General features: G+C 45.6%; 1 protein-coding gene across 1 annotated transcript in view; it reads left to right on the top strand.

Moving 5' to 3' along the window:
- Positions 1 to 16,219, top strand: part of LOC143138692 (NACHT, LRR and PYD domains-containing protein 3-like) — a 139,438-nt gene that overhangs the window by 106,964 nt on the left and 16,255 nt on the right. The window lies entirely within an intron of this gene.

The following is a 16,219-nucleotide window of genomic DNA, read 5'->3' on the forward strand; positions in this document are numbered from 1 at the left end:
TAAACCAATGAGAATGACATCTGTCATTCCCTTCAACGGCGCAACGCGCGATATGTCAAATAAATGCATCGGTATTTTGGCATTCAAAGGCGCATTTGAAGGAGGCTGCTTGCGAGACCGTATAGAATAGTCATTCTTAAACCATGCTTTACTAAAACCTATGATAGCCTTCACGCATTTGCACTCGTCTATTTGAACTCATTGGCAAAGTGAAACTAACTTCACCAAGGAGTCAGTCAACGACAAGACAGTTATATGCAGTTACTTTCACTATTGACTGACAATGGGTTACCACCGAAAACATAGGCTGGAAAAAGCAACACTTACCCTAATGTTGCTCAAATGACTGAATAAAACAACATTTATCCTGCAGAGGAGTTGCTTATATCTCGTGACAGTGCGTCTTCACCTGTGCTCCATACTGTCTCTCGCCTCTCCCCTAATCACTTTTAACCGTCATTACCAATTTGCAAATGATGGTGAATAACTACTCATAATGAGATGCACAGTATTTCGTAATATCTTTGTTCTAATTATGTTTCCCATTGTAATCGTGCAATTTGTAATGCTTTGCATGGACGTGCACTGGAGTGCGTTCATGAATGATAGAAGGATGGTGCGTGCAACTACCAATATGACTGTTGACATGCGCTCTTAAAATAGCATATGAACAACTCGCCATTGACTTCTGACCAGGTTTAGGTGGTGTATGATAGCGATTTTTAGACAATGCGCTAGTCTCCTCCCTAGGTTGTTAACTGCCACACCCCTGGGCGCAATGCTTAAAAAATAAATGTGCAAAATAGCGAATTCAACTTTGCGCGGGTGAATAACGAACTTTACGACATGCGCTGGTGACCCAAAATACAGCCCTACATCTAATTTAATTGTTGTTATGAACTGGATATGTGATGATTCTGTGAATACTGGATATGGGGCCCCCGTTGTACAATGCCTGCATACCACAAATAGTGCAATCATACAATCAATGAGAGCATGTGGTTATATTCTTTGATGCAACAGTTGCTTTTCTGGACCAGTGAGTGACATTTGGGTAATTTGCTGCGGCACACCTGATGATCTCTCACGGCACACTAGTGTGCCCTGGCACAGTGGTTGAAAAACACTGATCTATCCAACTGATTATTGGCTGTAGAGTACAGTGATAAGAGAATGCAACTGCGATTTCTGGGTTGGTGGTGCAAACATTTCATGTCACAGTTCCAATTAATTAGTAGTAGACTAATATTATCTGTGAGTAGTTGAAAGTTGTGTTCTAACATTATCTTACCAGATAAGGTTCATACATGCATGTTGCTAATTGCTGGTAGCATTTAGCCTAGAAATCCTCGCACCCTAGCAACCCTAGCATGTAATTTGCTGCCCGGGCTAGTCTAGCAACTCTCTGTTGGCTTGCGAGCTGGAAAAATTAAACTTCGATCGGGCTAATCACATCGTGTATAGAGACGTTAGGCGGGCTTAACATAATGATTGAGGGCAGAGTTGCAACGGTTTGGGTTGAATTCCCTGCTACTTGAAAACAAAAAAGATGGATGTTGCTGTTGGTGAACAGCGTGACACGAGTTAAGCTTTTTTTAAGTTGGCAAAAATTTTAACTAGCCAACTAGCTCCGCGGGTGGGAAAACGCATGGGACTCATGAGTTGCAGCGCTGTCCTATTGCGTGCAGAGGGAATTTGAAAGACAACCGATTATCCCGCCCCTCAGACTGAGCACTGGCAACCATAAATATACATAATAAAGGCTAGATGTCTTATGGCGTCTCTAACGGCATCACCGGCGGCCATCTTGTCACGGGCAAGCTATCTGGTGGGCCCAAGGGGGCAGGCGAATTCCCGGAAGTAGAAGAATTAATGTAAGCTGGTGGGACCACTTCTCTGCTAACCCCCATAGAAGCCCATTAATTTTAGGATTTTTTTGAAATACCATAACTTCATATAACATATATCTTGTGCCGATATTGTAGCTTCTGTGTAATCTACATAAACAATAAAAGGCAAAACAAGACTCGACTACCTCGTACGTAACGTTAGGTTCCCGCAAGAAGAATGTTTAGCATGTCTGGTTGTAGTGAAGCTAACGCACCGTAGGGGGATAACCGTACTGTTTGGATAAGAAGCTCAGTCCAGCCAGCACGGAAACTCATGAACAAAGCTATGTAGCCTATATCGGAACTCCCCCTATTACCATCGGTCCCTTATTCCCGCCGTCTTCCGTGTATGTGTCACTTAATATCCGTTTCTATACAAACCAAGACGGTGTAGGCTACTCCTAAAGAAACGCAACCACCAACACCATAGGTGTATCTAAATTAGCTATGTACCAAAAATGACATTTTATCGTGACTCGAAGAGCTGTAAACAGTGTTGTAAGCCTGTGTGTACACAACCGCTTGGAGCTCCAGTGGAATTTAATTTCATGACGAGAATTCTCGGTCTAACCGTTCATGTGCAGTTGAAACGGTGAATAGGCGACCCATCAGACCAGCAGTATAACTCAGAGCGTGGTAAACAAAATCGGATATTTCAGGCATTAAATGCTCCCGTTAAGAACCAAACCAGATTTTGGTCAAATCTACACACCTATGGCTACTGAAAAATGTAAGGTTCATTTAGCAAATGTTATTTTGAAGTGTTAAAAAGCATCGTTGTTTTAGAATTTCTGAAAAAAAGTGGTGATAATTGGGGGTGTTACGAGCATTGTATGTTGAAGTAAAGCATTGCACAGTGTACAAAATCCCTGCTCCTCCCTAAAGGGACGCTGTTCCTTTAAGAGTTTTTCCCTTTGCCACGAGGGGTGTGTGTGTGCGCATGTTCTTTCTTTGGTGCGCAATCTGAAGCTGTAGAGACGTTACTGCTGGTCAAGCACATTGTTGGAAATGTGCACTTTATTTTCTGTCCTGTTGTGCGTTGCTGACAATGTAAGTGATGATTACTATAGTTTGTTGACACTGTTAATCTCTTTAGTTATACCTTTATATGTCAGACTGCCGTTTAGTAAGTGTAAATGACTGGAAACATATTAGCATAATTGCCGCGAATGTGTGGAATGTTGCAAATTTAGTATGTCATTTATATCGTGATTAGCACATAGTATTGATGCTATAATTGCACAAGTAGCATGTTATGGTTTGTATATTCATGTAACTTAGCTGTTTGCACTTGTATCTGTAATGGCCTTTGGTAATGACTAATTGCAAACTGTTAAAATGTATAGCCATATCAGTCACGTTGTTCCAGCTTTTTCCACGTGCTGCTTTATACTGCCACGTGGTAGTGTAATTATTACTGATGGTCAACCTATGAATGTCTACTATGTGCTCAGCCATCCACATCAGTCCATTTTCCTTTCCTCCACTGGTAATGTGACCTCATCTGAAAGAATAGTATCACATGCAAGTCATGAACCTAGCCCCAGTTACATCTCATCTGCACCTTCTGGAGCTACAAGCAGAGACCTTGGACTACTGGACCATCTAGAAGAACGATGGAGAAGCTTAAGCATTGAGCTGAGAGAGCTCCAGGTAGTGATGGAGGATGCTAGAAGAATGCCCTACCCACCAAGCTCTCTGAGTTTTTCCCAAGAGTATCCAAGGTCAACTTCTCTCAACCAGCAGTATAGCAGTAGCCTGTCACATATTCCCTTTGCTCGTTCATCAGTGGCTACTATCCATTCACCACAGAGAACTCCTCTCGACACTTTATCAGCTTCACAGCCCTCATGGACCGAGCCACCTAGTCATACCTATATGCGGGAACTGACCAATCCATTTACATCTTCTGCTGCCGATCAGTTAACGTCACTGGTGCTGCAACCAATGCAGCCAGTGTCTGTTGGGGAACATCACCAACCGTCAGCTTCTGCAGCAATGTGGACGGAGCCTCATCTGATACCGGGACAGTTGATGCTTCAGACCACAGGAGAGCCAGGGAGTGTTCCCTCCTCACCGCACTCACATTCAATGCCAGTGCACTCTCTGCTTCTGCGGCTGTCACCACCTGCTCAGGTTCCGCCTGTGCAGCCACTACCTGCTCAGCCTCCGCCTGTGCAGCCACTACCTGTGCAGCCTCCACCTGAGCAGCCTCCACCTGTGCAGCCACTACCTGCTCAGCCACCTCCTGTGCAGTTTCAACCTGCGCAGCCACCTCCTGTGCAGCCTCCACCTGCGCAGCCACTGTTGGGGCCACAGTATCCACAGTACCCTGCACCTCACATGCCAGGGTATCTGCCTTATGCAATGCCACCCTTTCACCAACCTTATGGGCCTCATCATTGGTACCCATATCATTATCCAGTGCCTCCTCCCTTTGCCTACCCTACAGCTGATCCAGGAGCTCCTGGTTTGATGGAGATGGCAATAGCTTCATCATATGGGATTCCTAAACCTAAGCTAGCTGCATTCTCATCTGGCAAAGAGAGTGATTTCATCGTACTAAAGAAAGGCTTGGACACTATTCTAGGACCTCACCGCCATCTGACAGAGGATTATAAGTTTCAGGTACTCCTGGACCTATTGAAACTGCCTGCAGCTTATCAGTTAGCTAAGACGTACATTAACAGCCCACAGCCTTACAGCAGTGCGATGCATGCCTTGGACCAGAGATATGGCCAACCTCGATCACTCATACAAAGTGAATTAAAGGCACTTCAGCAAACTCCTGCTATCAGAATCGGAGATGCTCAAGGATTTGAAGACTTCAGCACAGCAGTCAACTCACTAGTTGGTATGCTAAATTCCACAGACGGGCCTGCCAGATATGAGCTCCAATGTGGCTCACATGTTGACACCTTGCTTAGCAAACTCCCTGTGAACTACATAGACTCCTTTGTGGAACACTGTCTGAGACGAGGTATCATCACAAGTGGGTCGAGTAGAACGTACACTGGTGGATTTAGCTACATGGTTGGAAACTAAATCACAAGCTCTCCAGATATCTCGTCGCGCCTCAGAAGGGATACAGGGGGGAGCTGAACGCGGTGTATCCAAGTCTGCAAAACAGCCAAAGGGAAAGCACACCACAGTGTTCAATTACAAGGTGCATCTGTTACACTGGAGATATCTGCCATAACAAACCTTGGTGTCAGACACAAACTCCAGAGAGCATTCACTTCTGCAGAGCTGGACCTCGCAGAGCAATCCTGCCCAGTAGACGTTCTCAAGAGAAAGTACCATTACCTGCGGGATGTTCCACTTAAAGCCTTCAGCAAAACAAAACCCATGATTCTAATCGGGTCAGACAACCCACATCTGATCACAGCCATATGTCCAATCCGCATGGCAGTCCTATTGCTGTATGCACTCAGTTAGGATGGGCCATCCAAGGGCCTGCAACCTTCCTCCAACAGCTCTGCCGACAGAGTTCCTGCCTACATATCTCCTTTCTATCCCCAGCTCAAGAGCTACGGTATAATGTGGAGAAATTATGGCAGCTCGACACTCTCCCACATCACTGTGGGAAGGAGATGACACGCTCTAAGCAGGATAATGCAGCACTTGCTTTGCTGGAGAAGGATTCAGTGCAGGTCAATGTGGATGGTGTAGAGAGATACGCTACACCTCTTCTCTGGAAGAAAGACAACCCTATTCTTCAAGCACCATCTTCTGCTGTAATGGGTCTCCTACGAGGTACTGAGCGACGGTTGTCAAGTAATCCAGAACAGGCCTCCATCTACAACAAAGAAATACACAAACTGGAGGAAGCTGGATATGCTGTGAGAATAACCAGTGAGGATGCTGAGAATTCCCTCGGCTCTTGGTATATCCCCCATCACATGGTGTACCATAATGGGAAAGCAAGAGTTGTGTTCAACTGCTCTTTCACTTATCAGGAGCTCAACCTCAACAACAACCTGCTACCTGGTCCCACCCTAGGTCCACCCTTAGTGGGAGTACTACTCAGGTTTAGAGAGCATGCTGTCGCCATCAGCGGTGACAATGTGTGACAGCGGTGCAATGTTTCACCAAGTGAGGCTTCTCTCCAAAGATAAGCCTTTCTTGCGCTTCCTGTGGCGAGACATGGAACAAGACCGGAAGCCAGACATATATGAGTGGCGTGTGTTACCATTCGGGACTACATGTAGTCCCTGCTGAGCAACTTATGCAGTCCAAAAGCACATCAGAGACCATGCAAAGGGCAATGAAGATGTAATGGAATCAGTCTTAAGCGCCTTCTATGTGGACAAGTGTCTTCAGTCTCTGCCATGTCCTCAGCAGGCCAAAGCACTCATCGACAAAATGAGATCTCTATTTGCCAAAGGTGGATTTTATGTCAGGCAGTGGGCCAGCAACATCCCTAATGTAGTTTCACATCTCCCCTCTGAGGACAGGTCAGAGGCCTGTGAACTTTGGTTCTCAGCCAACAAAACAGAGCCCCAAGAGTCCACTCTCGGTCTTCGTTGGCACTGCCTTTCCGATGAGCTGGGTTACAAACATAGGCTCATCTCCAGAGCAGAGCCCACAATGAAGACAGTGTATTGTGTACTTGCTAGCCAGTATGATCCCTTGGGTTTCATAATCCCATATACCACCAGGGCTAAAGTACTGGTTCAGGCACTGTGGCGGACTGAGCGTCAGTGGGATGAGCCCATTCAAGTAGGGATGCACGATATATCGGCGGCCGATATATTATTAGCCGATAAGTGAAAAAATGAAAATATTATTATCGGTCCGATAACAGAATTCTGGCCGATAATTTGCGCCGATATTTTTTAAAGTCCTAATTAAGGCCTACGTAAGGTCCGTCTGGATACACTGAGCTACTTGAGCTTGGTTGGCTATACTTTTTCCTCAATATAATGTCAGCGGTGTGAATGTATTTCACCACTCTAACAAAATCTGTGGATATGCGTTCATTTGGGATCTGTGAACTCTCGTGAATGATCCGCCATTTAACCATAACAGAGCGGAGCTCAGCCCTATCTAGAGCCGTCTTGTGCTGGTGTGTTTGCACTTTACCGCGCTGGTCGGGGAAACAAAAAACAAACTCGTTAGTGGGACGAGTACATAAGTAGGCCTAGTTCTAAGTTGTGTTTTAGTATTATATTTGCATTACTTTAGCTTGGGTTTTGTATTATTACCTAGAAATATGCCAACAATTCGTGCTTCAGTTCCAGACAGGTCATCATAATAAGTTATTAAAACCTTCGGGGCTAACTCCTTTCATTTCTGCTGCAGCAGGTTGTGCGCAACAGAGTAGACGGACATAAGATACAGTCTGAGGAGTTGCAGCTTTATTCAGTTACCCGCAGTTGAAACTAAACCTAAGTTTCCCTCACAAACTCTGATTTGGTCGCTATACTGTAGCTTATTCCAAGCTGAGCCGTTTATGAGCGTATAGTCCTAAATGAAAACGATTCAAACTCTCTAGCCACTCACTCGCAATTCACTGACGTCAGGTTCACTTAAAGGAGCCACACATACTGTAGGGCTAGGCTACTGTTATGTTGTTGACTGCCGTACTATTGAGGACTATTATGAGTTCTGTCCATCATTTGGTGGTAGGTAAAATTACTGCAATAAAATTATGCTTATTAAATGTTTTCCCCAAATCACTTTTCAAAATTTTTTTTCAAGAGTAATATTATCGGTTATCGTATCGGTATCGGCCACAACAAACCAATAAATATCGGTTATCGTTATCGGCCCTAAAATTCCATATCGGTGCATCTCTACATTCAAGATGACTTACTTCCAGTATGGCAGGCATGGGAATCAGAGCTGATCGACCTGCAAAATGTCACCATTCCCAGGCGTTACACTCTATTCAATATCACAAATGAAGAAGTGGAGTTGCACATATTCAGTGATGCGTCGGAGAAGGCATACGGGGCTGTTGCTTACCTGTGCGTGGTGGACACAGCTGGTCAAATTCATGTCTCCTTCATTATGGCTCGATCACGGGTTGCACCCAAGAGGCAGTTATCAATCCCGCGTCTGGAATTATGTGCCGTGCTGAGTGGTGCCCAACTTGCCAAAGTCCTGAATGTAGAGCTCACACTACCCATCAAAAGCTGCATCATGTGGTCAGATTCCACCACCGTATTGAAGTGGATCCAGTCTGAATCTCAGCAATACAAAGTGTTTGTGGGAAACCGTGTTGCTGAAATACAAGAGCTGGTTGGAGCTGATAACTGGAAGTATGTTGATTCCAAGAATAATCCAGCGGACGACATAACCCGGGGACTGAGTTTAGTCCAGCTTGCACAGCCCAATCGCTGGCGAAACGGCCCTCCTTTCCTTAAGCATTCACTTGAGCATTGGCCAGTTTGTCCCTCCATAGTCGTGGATGATGCTGCAGAGCTTCGACAGGGCATCTTCTGTGGCACGGTTTCCACCACTGATGCATCATTTCCTGACCTGAGATCCTGTGAATCGTGGGGTGACCTTTTACTTACCACTCATCAGGCCCTCCATGGGGTGACCTCCCAATCTATGACGGCGTCTGAACGGATTGAAGCTGAAGTAGCCCTTTCTGAAGAGAGCACAACTTGAGAGCTTCCCTGAGGAGGTGATGGCACTCAAAGCTGGCAAGGTCATACGAGCTAGCAGCAGACTGAGTTCACTTTCATCTGCACTGGACGAAGCTCTTGAACTCATAAGAGTTGGTGGTAGGCTTCGTAAGGCTGAAGAGCTAGATGAAGACAGTCTTCATCCTATTCTCCTCTCCCCTGATCACATTGTTACCGGTCTCTTGATCCAAGACTACGACAAGCGCCTCCTTCACCCCGGTCCTGAGAGGGTTTTTGCTGAGGTCAGGAGGTCATATTGGATACTGAGAGGACATCAGGCAATCCGAAAGCATCAGCGACAGTGTGCTGAATGTTGTAAGTGGCGCAAAAGGCCTATGGTACCTCAGATGGCTGATTTACCAGCTGCTCGGCTCCGTCTGAATCAGCCCCCTTTCTGGTTCACAGGAGTCGACTGTTTTGGCCCTTACTATGTAAAAATAGGCAGAAGACAGGAAAAAAGGTGGGGAATCATATTCAAGTGCCTTACCACAAGGTGTATCCATCTGGACCTCCTTTGCCACATGGATACAGATTCTTTCCTCCTTGCCCTTCGAAGATTTGTGGATAGGCGAGAGAAACCCTTTGAGCTCATCTGCGATCAGGGCACTAATTTCTGTGGAGGGGACAGAGAACTCAGAGAGGCCCTGGCTCAACTTGAACCTTCCCTCAAAGAACAGCTTGCTGGACAGAGTATCTCCTTAAGATACAATCCTCCCCATGCACCACACTTTGAAGGGGCATGGGAAAGGGAGAGAAAATCTGCCAAGGCTGCCCTTCAAGTGGTACTGAGAGACCAGCCGATGCCAGAGGAGGTTCTTGCTACAGTTTTAGTGGAGGTTGAAGGAATATTAAATTCAAAGCCACTTGGATATGTATCGTCGGATGTAGCAGACCCAGACCCAGTCACTCCTAATCTGCTCTTGATGGGGCGGCGTGATGCCTCCCTGCCACAGGCCTTGTATGGCCCTGATGCTCTGCTGGGACAAAGACGCTACCGACACAGCCAGGTCATTGCTGACCACTTCTGGAGCCAGTTCATCCGAAGATACCTACCCAATCTTCAACTACGGCAGAAATGGAAGGGCTCTACAGGGGACCTCTCTGTCGGACAGGTAGTCCTTGTGATAGACTATCAACTTCCTCGGGCCTTGTGGCCTGTTGGACGGGTGAGTAAGGTTATCACAAGTGATGATGGGAAGATCCGGACTGCTGAAGTGGACATCAATGGCAACACATATCTACGTCCAGTTGCCAAACTGATTGAACTGCCTGAAATGCCCAATGAGGTAACTGGCGTAACCTAAATACCAATGCGCAGGGACTTTATGCTGTTCACAAATTTAGCTAGTAAATTTGGGGGCGGCTGTACAAAATCCCTGCTCCTCCCTAAAGGGACGCTGTTCCTTTAAGAGATTTTCCCTTTGCCACGAGGGGTGTGTGTGTGCGCATGTTCTTTCTTTGACCGCTGTCTCGCTATCCGGCAAAAGATTCTTTGGACACCGCCATTGGCCGAATACCGGTGCCCATTGACTTACATTGAACGCATGTAAACAAAACGTCAATTATGTGCTCAAACTAACGCCGCTGACTTATGACAACAACCATTCCACTTTGATACGAAACTACATTTTTGTACAACATTTATCCAGCAAAAATTACAGAATTTGGATCAAGTAATGTGGAGAAATATCGATATTAAGAAAATTGCCGCTGCGTGACGCCGAGTTAATGGCATTTCCTCTTGTCCATGAGTCACGTATAACAGGTCACGTCGGTGGCCGTTATCCCTCACATGTCAGAGTAATGACATTCAAAAACGTACCTTTATATTACATTAGAATTTATAAAGGAACGAAATGTCAAAAGAATTAAGCAATATGTTAGCTGGATGACACGAATATTAGTAAGGAAAAACAAGATTTTTATCGTAATGTCCAGTGAAATTACATATGTTGTGGTGCTATTGCGTGGCACGGCCAGCAGATGACATCATTCTACAGCAACCAGGAACCAGCAATAAACCTAAACGAGATTTTAGGGCCGTTGTCAGCCACAACGCACCATCTGAAAATCTGAATTGTGAAGTAGACCTACTCCATAGTCACGTGTGCCTGTTCATTCATTCCATGTCAATAGAACAAACCAAATTAGAATAGGCTAGTAATGCAATACTACATACAATACATATGTATATATGCATGGATAAACTGTATGTGTGTGTGTATGTATATATATATATATATATATATATATATATATATATATATATATATATATATATATATATATATATATATATATATATATATATATATATATATATATAGGTAACACTTTATTTTAATGTGTCGCTGTTACAGTGTACCTACCTAATTAGGTACAGTGGTATAACCTGTGTAACAACATATACTATCAGGTACTATCATTGTACTTGCATTATGTATTTGTGGGTACCTACATATAAGCTTAGTTGTTACATTGTAATACTGAGTGCTTTTACAAAACTTTGCCAATTGGCCTACATTTTTTATCAGAGGCAAAGAGCTGACCTGAGACCTGCTGGATGGGGTAAATCTGGTCATGATAGATTTGATATACAAGCCATTCTTAGCTCCAGTCAAGGCCTCTTCAGTGTACATGTTTTTTTGCTCTTGGGTGCTCCTTGTTGGTGCCCCCCCCCCCAATCCCAATCTTCCCCCACCTTTCTTATGCAGCCCTTGCCACTTAATCTACGAAACCCCACTTCTACTGCACCTCTTCTCCACCCCCCCCCCATAAATGCACAAATAGGCTGACACCAGACATAATTTCACTGCATTTCTTACTTCTAGTAACTATATGCATGTGATAATAAACTTCCTTGTATCCTTGTAACAGCTGTGCTGCTACAACCTTGTTACTCTTTGATACAGTGGAATAAACCTATTAAGTGTACCAGTTAATTACTTACATGTACATATGACATGTATGTTGTGTCTTCGATGTCTTGGAACAGGTCTACTAATTCACTACATCAACTGTGTTGGTACACACTGTTATACACTGGCTCGGAGTATGTACATTTAGGGGAGACCAACGCAGTGTTGAAATTATAATAAATGAATTTATTAAAGAAAGTTAAACATAAACTAATATTTCGGAATAACGATAAGGATGAAGTGCAAATCAGTGTAGTGTTAGTTACTCAAAAGTGAAGTGTAAGTCAGTACAGAGAAGAACGTTAACGCAACAAAATGAATGCCAAGCCGGGAGGAGGAGAACCGCGCCCGGAGTGCAGACTGAGCCGATCTTAAATATCTCTCCCAATCAGGCACACAGGGGAAACAAGCACCCAGGCACGTCAGTGCCAATGGGCGGAGTTAGGACACAGCGGCCTGGGCCGTAACATATCCCCCCCCTTAAAACAGAGGCCCACAACTGTGGGCTTCTGTCACTAATCAAACCCAAAATCCCCATGTGAAGATAAAATATACATAAATGTGTATATGCAATAACATTTCTGAGTCGTCCCATTATCGCCCAATACATCAGCATCCACCATAAACATACACTCTAACCTCCACCATACACTCTCCCAGGGGTCAGATGGAGACCCCACACTCACACCCATCACCACGTCTCACTCTCTAGCCCCTCGGCCACCTGGCCCTCGATTGTTCTAGAGCATGAAAAGGTACTCTAAGAGGGACAGGGGTAGACAGACAGGACAGGAGATAAGAAAAGTGAAACAGGCAAGCCTCACCCAACCGGGGCACGCGACAGTGCATCCGCCATAACATTTTCTATGCCACGAATATGACGTATCTGCAAATCGTACGGCTGTAAGAATAACACCCACCGCATGAGGCGTTGATTAGGGTTTTGCAGGGAGTGTAAAAATGTCAATGGATTATGATCCGAATACACAACAATGGGATGGACTCCACCGCCTACATACACATTAAAGTGCTGTAGAGCCCATACCAAGGCGAGAGCTTCTTTTTCAATCGTTGAGTAGTTAAGCTGATACTTGTTAAACTTTCTAGAAAAATAACAAACAGGGCGGTCAATCTCTGTCTCATCCGATTGTAAAAGAACAGCACCTGCCCCCACCTGGCTGGCATCAACCTGGATCTTAAATGGCTTGTCTAGCATAGGGGCAGCCAGGACGGGGGCAGTACTGAGCAGCAACTTAGCATTCTCAAATGCCTGCTGGCATTCCGGGGTCCAGGCAAACTTTGCCTTACCCTTGAGCAAATTGGTGAGAGGTGCAAAATTAAAACAAAAACTCCGGTAGTAACCGATCATGCCTAAAAACCGCATTAACTCCTTTTTCGTTGTAGGAGGTGGAAAATTATCAATGGCCGTCACCTTAGCGCGCACAGGCCGCACTTCCCCCTGACCCACTACCTTCCCCAGATAGACTACGGTCGCCTGCGCAAATTTGCATTTTGCTAAATTGATAGTCAAATTAGCCTCGACAAGCCTCTCAAACAAAGCTTTAAGCCTGGAGAGGTTTTCCTGCCAATCACCACTACATGTCACCAGATCATCTAAGTAAACTGCGCATCCCTCAAGACCCGAAATCACGCGATTCATAAGGCGTTGAAAACTGCAGGGGGCGTTACGCAATCCAAAAGACATGACGTTGTAAGAAAACAGTCCAGACTGGGTGACGAACGCGGAGATCTCCTGAGCTCTTGCAGTTAAAGGAAATTGATAGTAACCCTTCAAAAGATCGCATTTGGTTACATACCTCGCTGCGCCCACACGGTCTATACAGTCCTCCATACGAGGAAGGGGAAAGGAGTCCGGTTTAGTGACCAGGTTTACCTTTCGGTAGTCTGTACAGAAGCGAAAAGTAGAATCCGGTTTTGCGACCAATAGACAGGGCGACGCCCAACTGGAGTACGATGGCTTGGCCAACCCATTACTAAGCAAATACTGGACTTTGTCATCTAGAACCTTCTGTTTAACTGCCGGCACACGGTAAAAACGCTGTCTAATTGGATTAGCCTCACCAACCTCTATATCATGTTCTATTAAGTTTGTGCATGACGGTACATCGGAGGCATATGACCTAACAGGCCATCAAGATTTTCCAACATCTCTGAATTTCTTAAACGCGGCAACAGGATGCAGTCGTCTGGGCCGACCTCATCCTCCCCCTCAACTGCCACCCTCTGAAGCGGAGAAGAGGTCGCACCCCCTACAGCAAGCGCAACCGACCTAACCGAATCACCAGGCTCCTCAGTCCTGGGTGACTGAGAGTAGTAGGGTTTTAATAAATTCACGTGACAAAGTTGAGAGGACTTTTTCCTATTCGGTGTCGCAATCAAATAATCCAGGTCATTTACCTGACGGACCACTGTAAATGGACCGGAGAATCTTGCCCGAAAGGGAGAACCAGGCATTGGCAACAGCGCCAATACCTGATCCCCTGCACTAAACACTCTAGACTCGGCCTTGCGATCAAACACCTTTTTCATACGTGCCTGCGACTTGCAGAGATTCTTTGCAGCACATTGCCACGCCAAAAACAACCTACGCCTAAAACCATCAATGAAATCAATAAGGTTGACTGGCGGCTCTGACTCTTGCAGGCCATCTTTTAGCACAGACAGAGGACCACGGACTTTATGTGCGAAAACTAAATCGTTTGGACTAAAACCCAAACTATCCTGCGATACCCCGCGAGCAGCCAGCATCAACCACGGAAGACCCTCCTCCCAGTCGCGCTGGAGTTCTGAACAGTAAGCGCGCAGCAAGGACTTGAGTGTAAGATGAAATCGCTCAAGAGCGCCTTGGCTCTGCGGATGATAGGCACTACTCAGATTATGTTTTATTCGAAGATGTTTCAAAACTTCAGCAAACATTTTAGATGTAAAGTTACTGCCCCTATCGGATTGAACAACCCTGGGTATCCCGAACACTGAAATGAACTGCGATAGCGCCTTTACTATAGACTTCGTATTGATACTTCTCAAAGGAAATGCCGCTGGGTACCGCGTTGCTTGACACATAACCGTTAACAAATAAAGAGAACCGGACTTTGAAGGAGGCAATGGGCCAACGCAGTCAATCAACAACCGCTCAAAAGGCTGGCCCACTGCTGGGATGGGACGCAGAGGCGCAGGTTTAATCGCTTGGTTCGGTTTGCCAGCAAGTTGACAAGTATGGCAAGTCTTAATGTAAGCTGCCACCTCACGTTTCAACCTCGGCCAGAAAAAGTGCTGTAACAACCGATCGTAAGTCTTCTTCACCCCGAAATGCCCCGCTCCCTCCCCGTGTGCTGTTTGTAAAACCAGTTCTCTATATTTACTCGGTACGACGCACTGAACCAATGTGTCACACATACCATTGTTAACAAGAATAAATTTTAGCACAAGTAAGCCGTCAATAATAAAATACCCCTTATCTACGTTCGGTAGCTCCTCTTCAGGCCAGGCCGAAGCAATCAACTCAGCCAATCCCTCATCATGTTTCTGAGCCTGAATAAAATCGTCACGATCAAAGGATATAGGTAAAACAGGCAACTGAGGAAGAGAACGTTTACCTTGAGACTCAGTCGAGCCATTCACTACCTGCGCGCGACTCTTTGCGCGCGTCACCGCGCAAGCAGTGAAAACCTCGGGAAATGCTACGCCACACTCATCTGATCTTAAAGCCTGGACAGGCTCAGTGGTCACTACAAAAGATGCTGGCCCACTAGCCCACACTTTGTCTCTAGCAAGTAAGTTTCCCAAAATCACGTCAACGCCAGGCACTGGTAATGCTGGCCGAACCGCAACAATCACCTCCCCCTCCACCAGATCGGAACTCAATACAATCCTGTGGAGGGGAACGGACATGGATGTCATCCCAATGCCCCGAATTAGAACACTTTTCCCCGTGCTTGATTCACCAGAAAAGGGTAGAACCGATTCAGATACGAACGTTTCCGTAGCACCGGTGTCACGCAAGATTTTTACGGATTTTCGCTCAGATGAACCCCCTAATGAGACGAAACCGTCCGTGATGAATGGGCCGTAGCTCTCACCCACAGACTCATCCGCAACAGTGACCTCAGCTCTAGACGGCTCCGCTACAGGTGCTGCCGATCCCGAAGCACCTGCCGGGATAGCATCACCTGCTGGACAAAATGCCTTTCCCTCTATTACATTTTTAAGTTTAGACGGTCGGACAGGAACTGCGCACAAACTCCACTTGGCCGGTTTCGCTTTGTTCTTATTTTTTGATTTCAACACTTCACAGTCCGCTTTCCAATGCCCAACCTCCCAGCAGTAATTACAGCGATCAGGATCAGACTTATTGCGCTCAGACGAATCTTTAACTTCTGATTTCGAATTCCAATTGTCATAAAAACGAGGCGGCCCATGTTCTTCTCGAGCAGAGAAATGAGTGTTAAAGTGATCTCTAGATTTAGCTTTATGCGTTAAAACATACTCATCGGCCAGCACTGCTGCTTCAGTAACCGTTTTTATTTTGTGCTCATTAATGAATGTAGCTAAGCGGTCGGGAACGATATTCTTAAACTGTTCCAATATCATTAAATCTACTAACTCCTCACGCGTGTTAATGTTAACCGAGGAACACCAACGGTTAAAAAAACCAACTAGGTCTCTAGCGACCTCAGCATACGTTTGACGGTCACCTTTCCTCCAGTTCCTAAACCGCTGTCTATAGTACTCTGGAACTTGTTCATACGCTCTT

The sequence above is a fragment of the Alosa pseudoharengus genome, unplaced genomic scaffold (genome assembly GCF_046254945.1).
Source record: "Alosa pseudoharengus isolate Yale_2024_CS ecotype anadromous, Long Island Sound unplaced genomic scaffold, YU_APseudo_1.1 YU_APseudo_1.1_scf_21, whole genome shotgun sequence".
Classification (NCBI taxonomy): Eukaryota; Metazoa; Chordata; class Actinopteri; order Clupeiformes; family Clupeidae; genus Alosa; species Alosa pseudoharengus.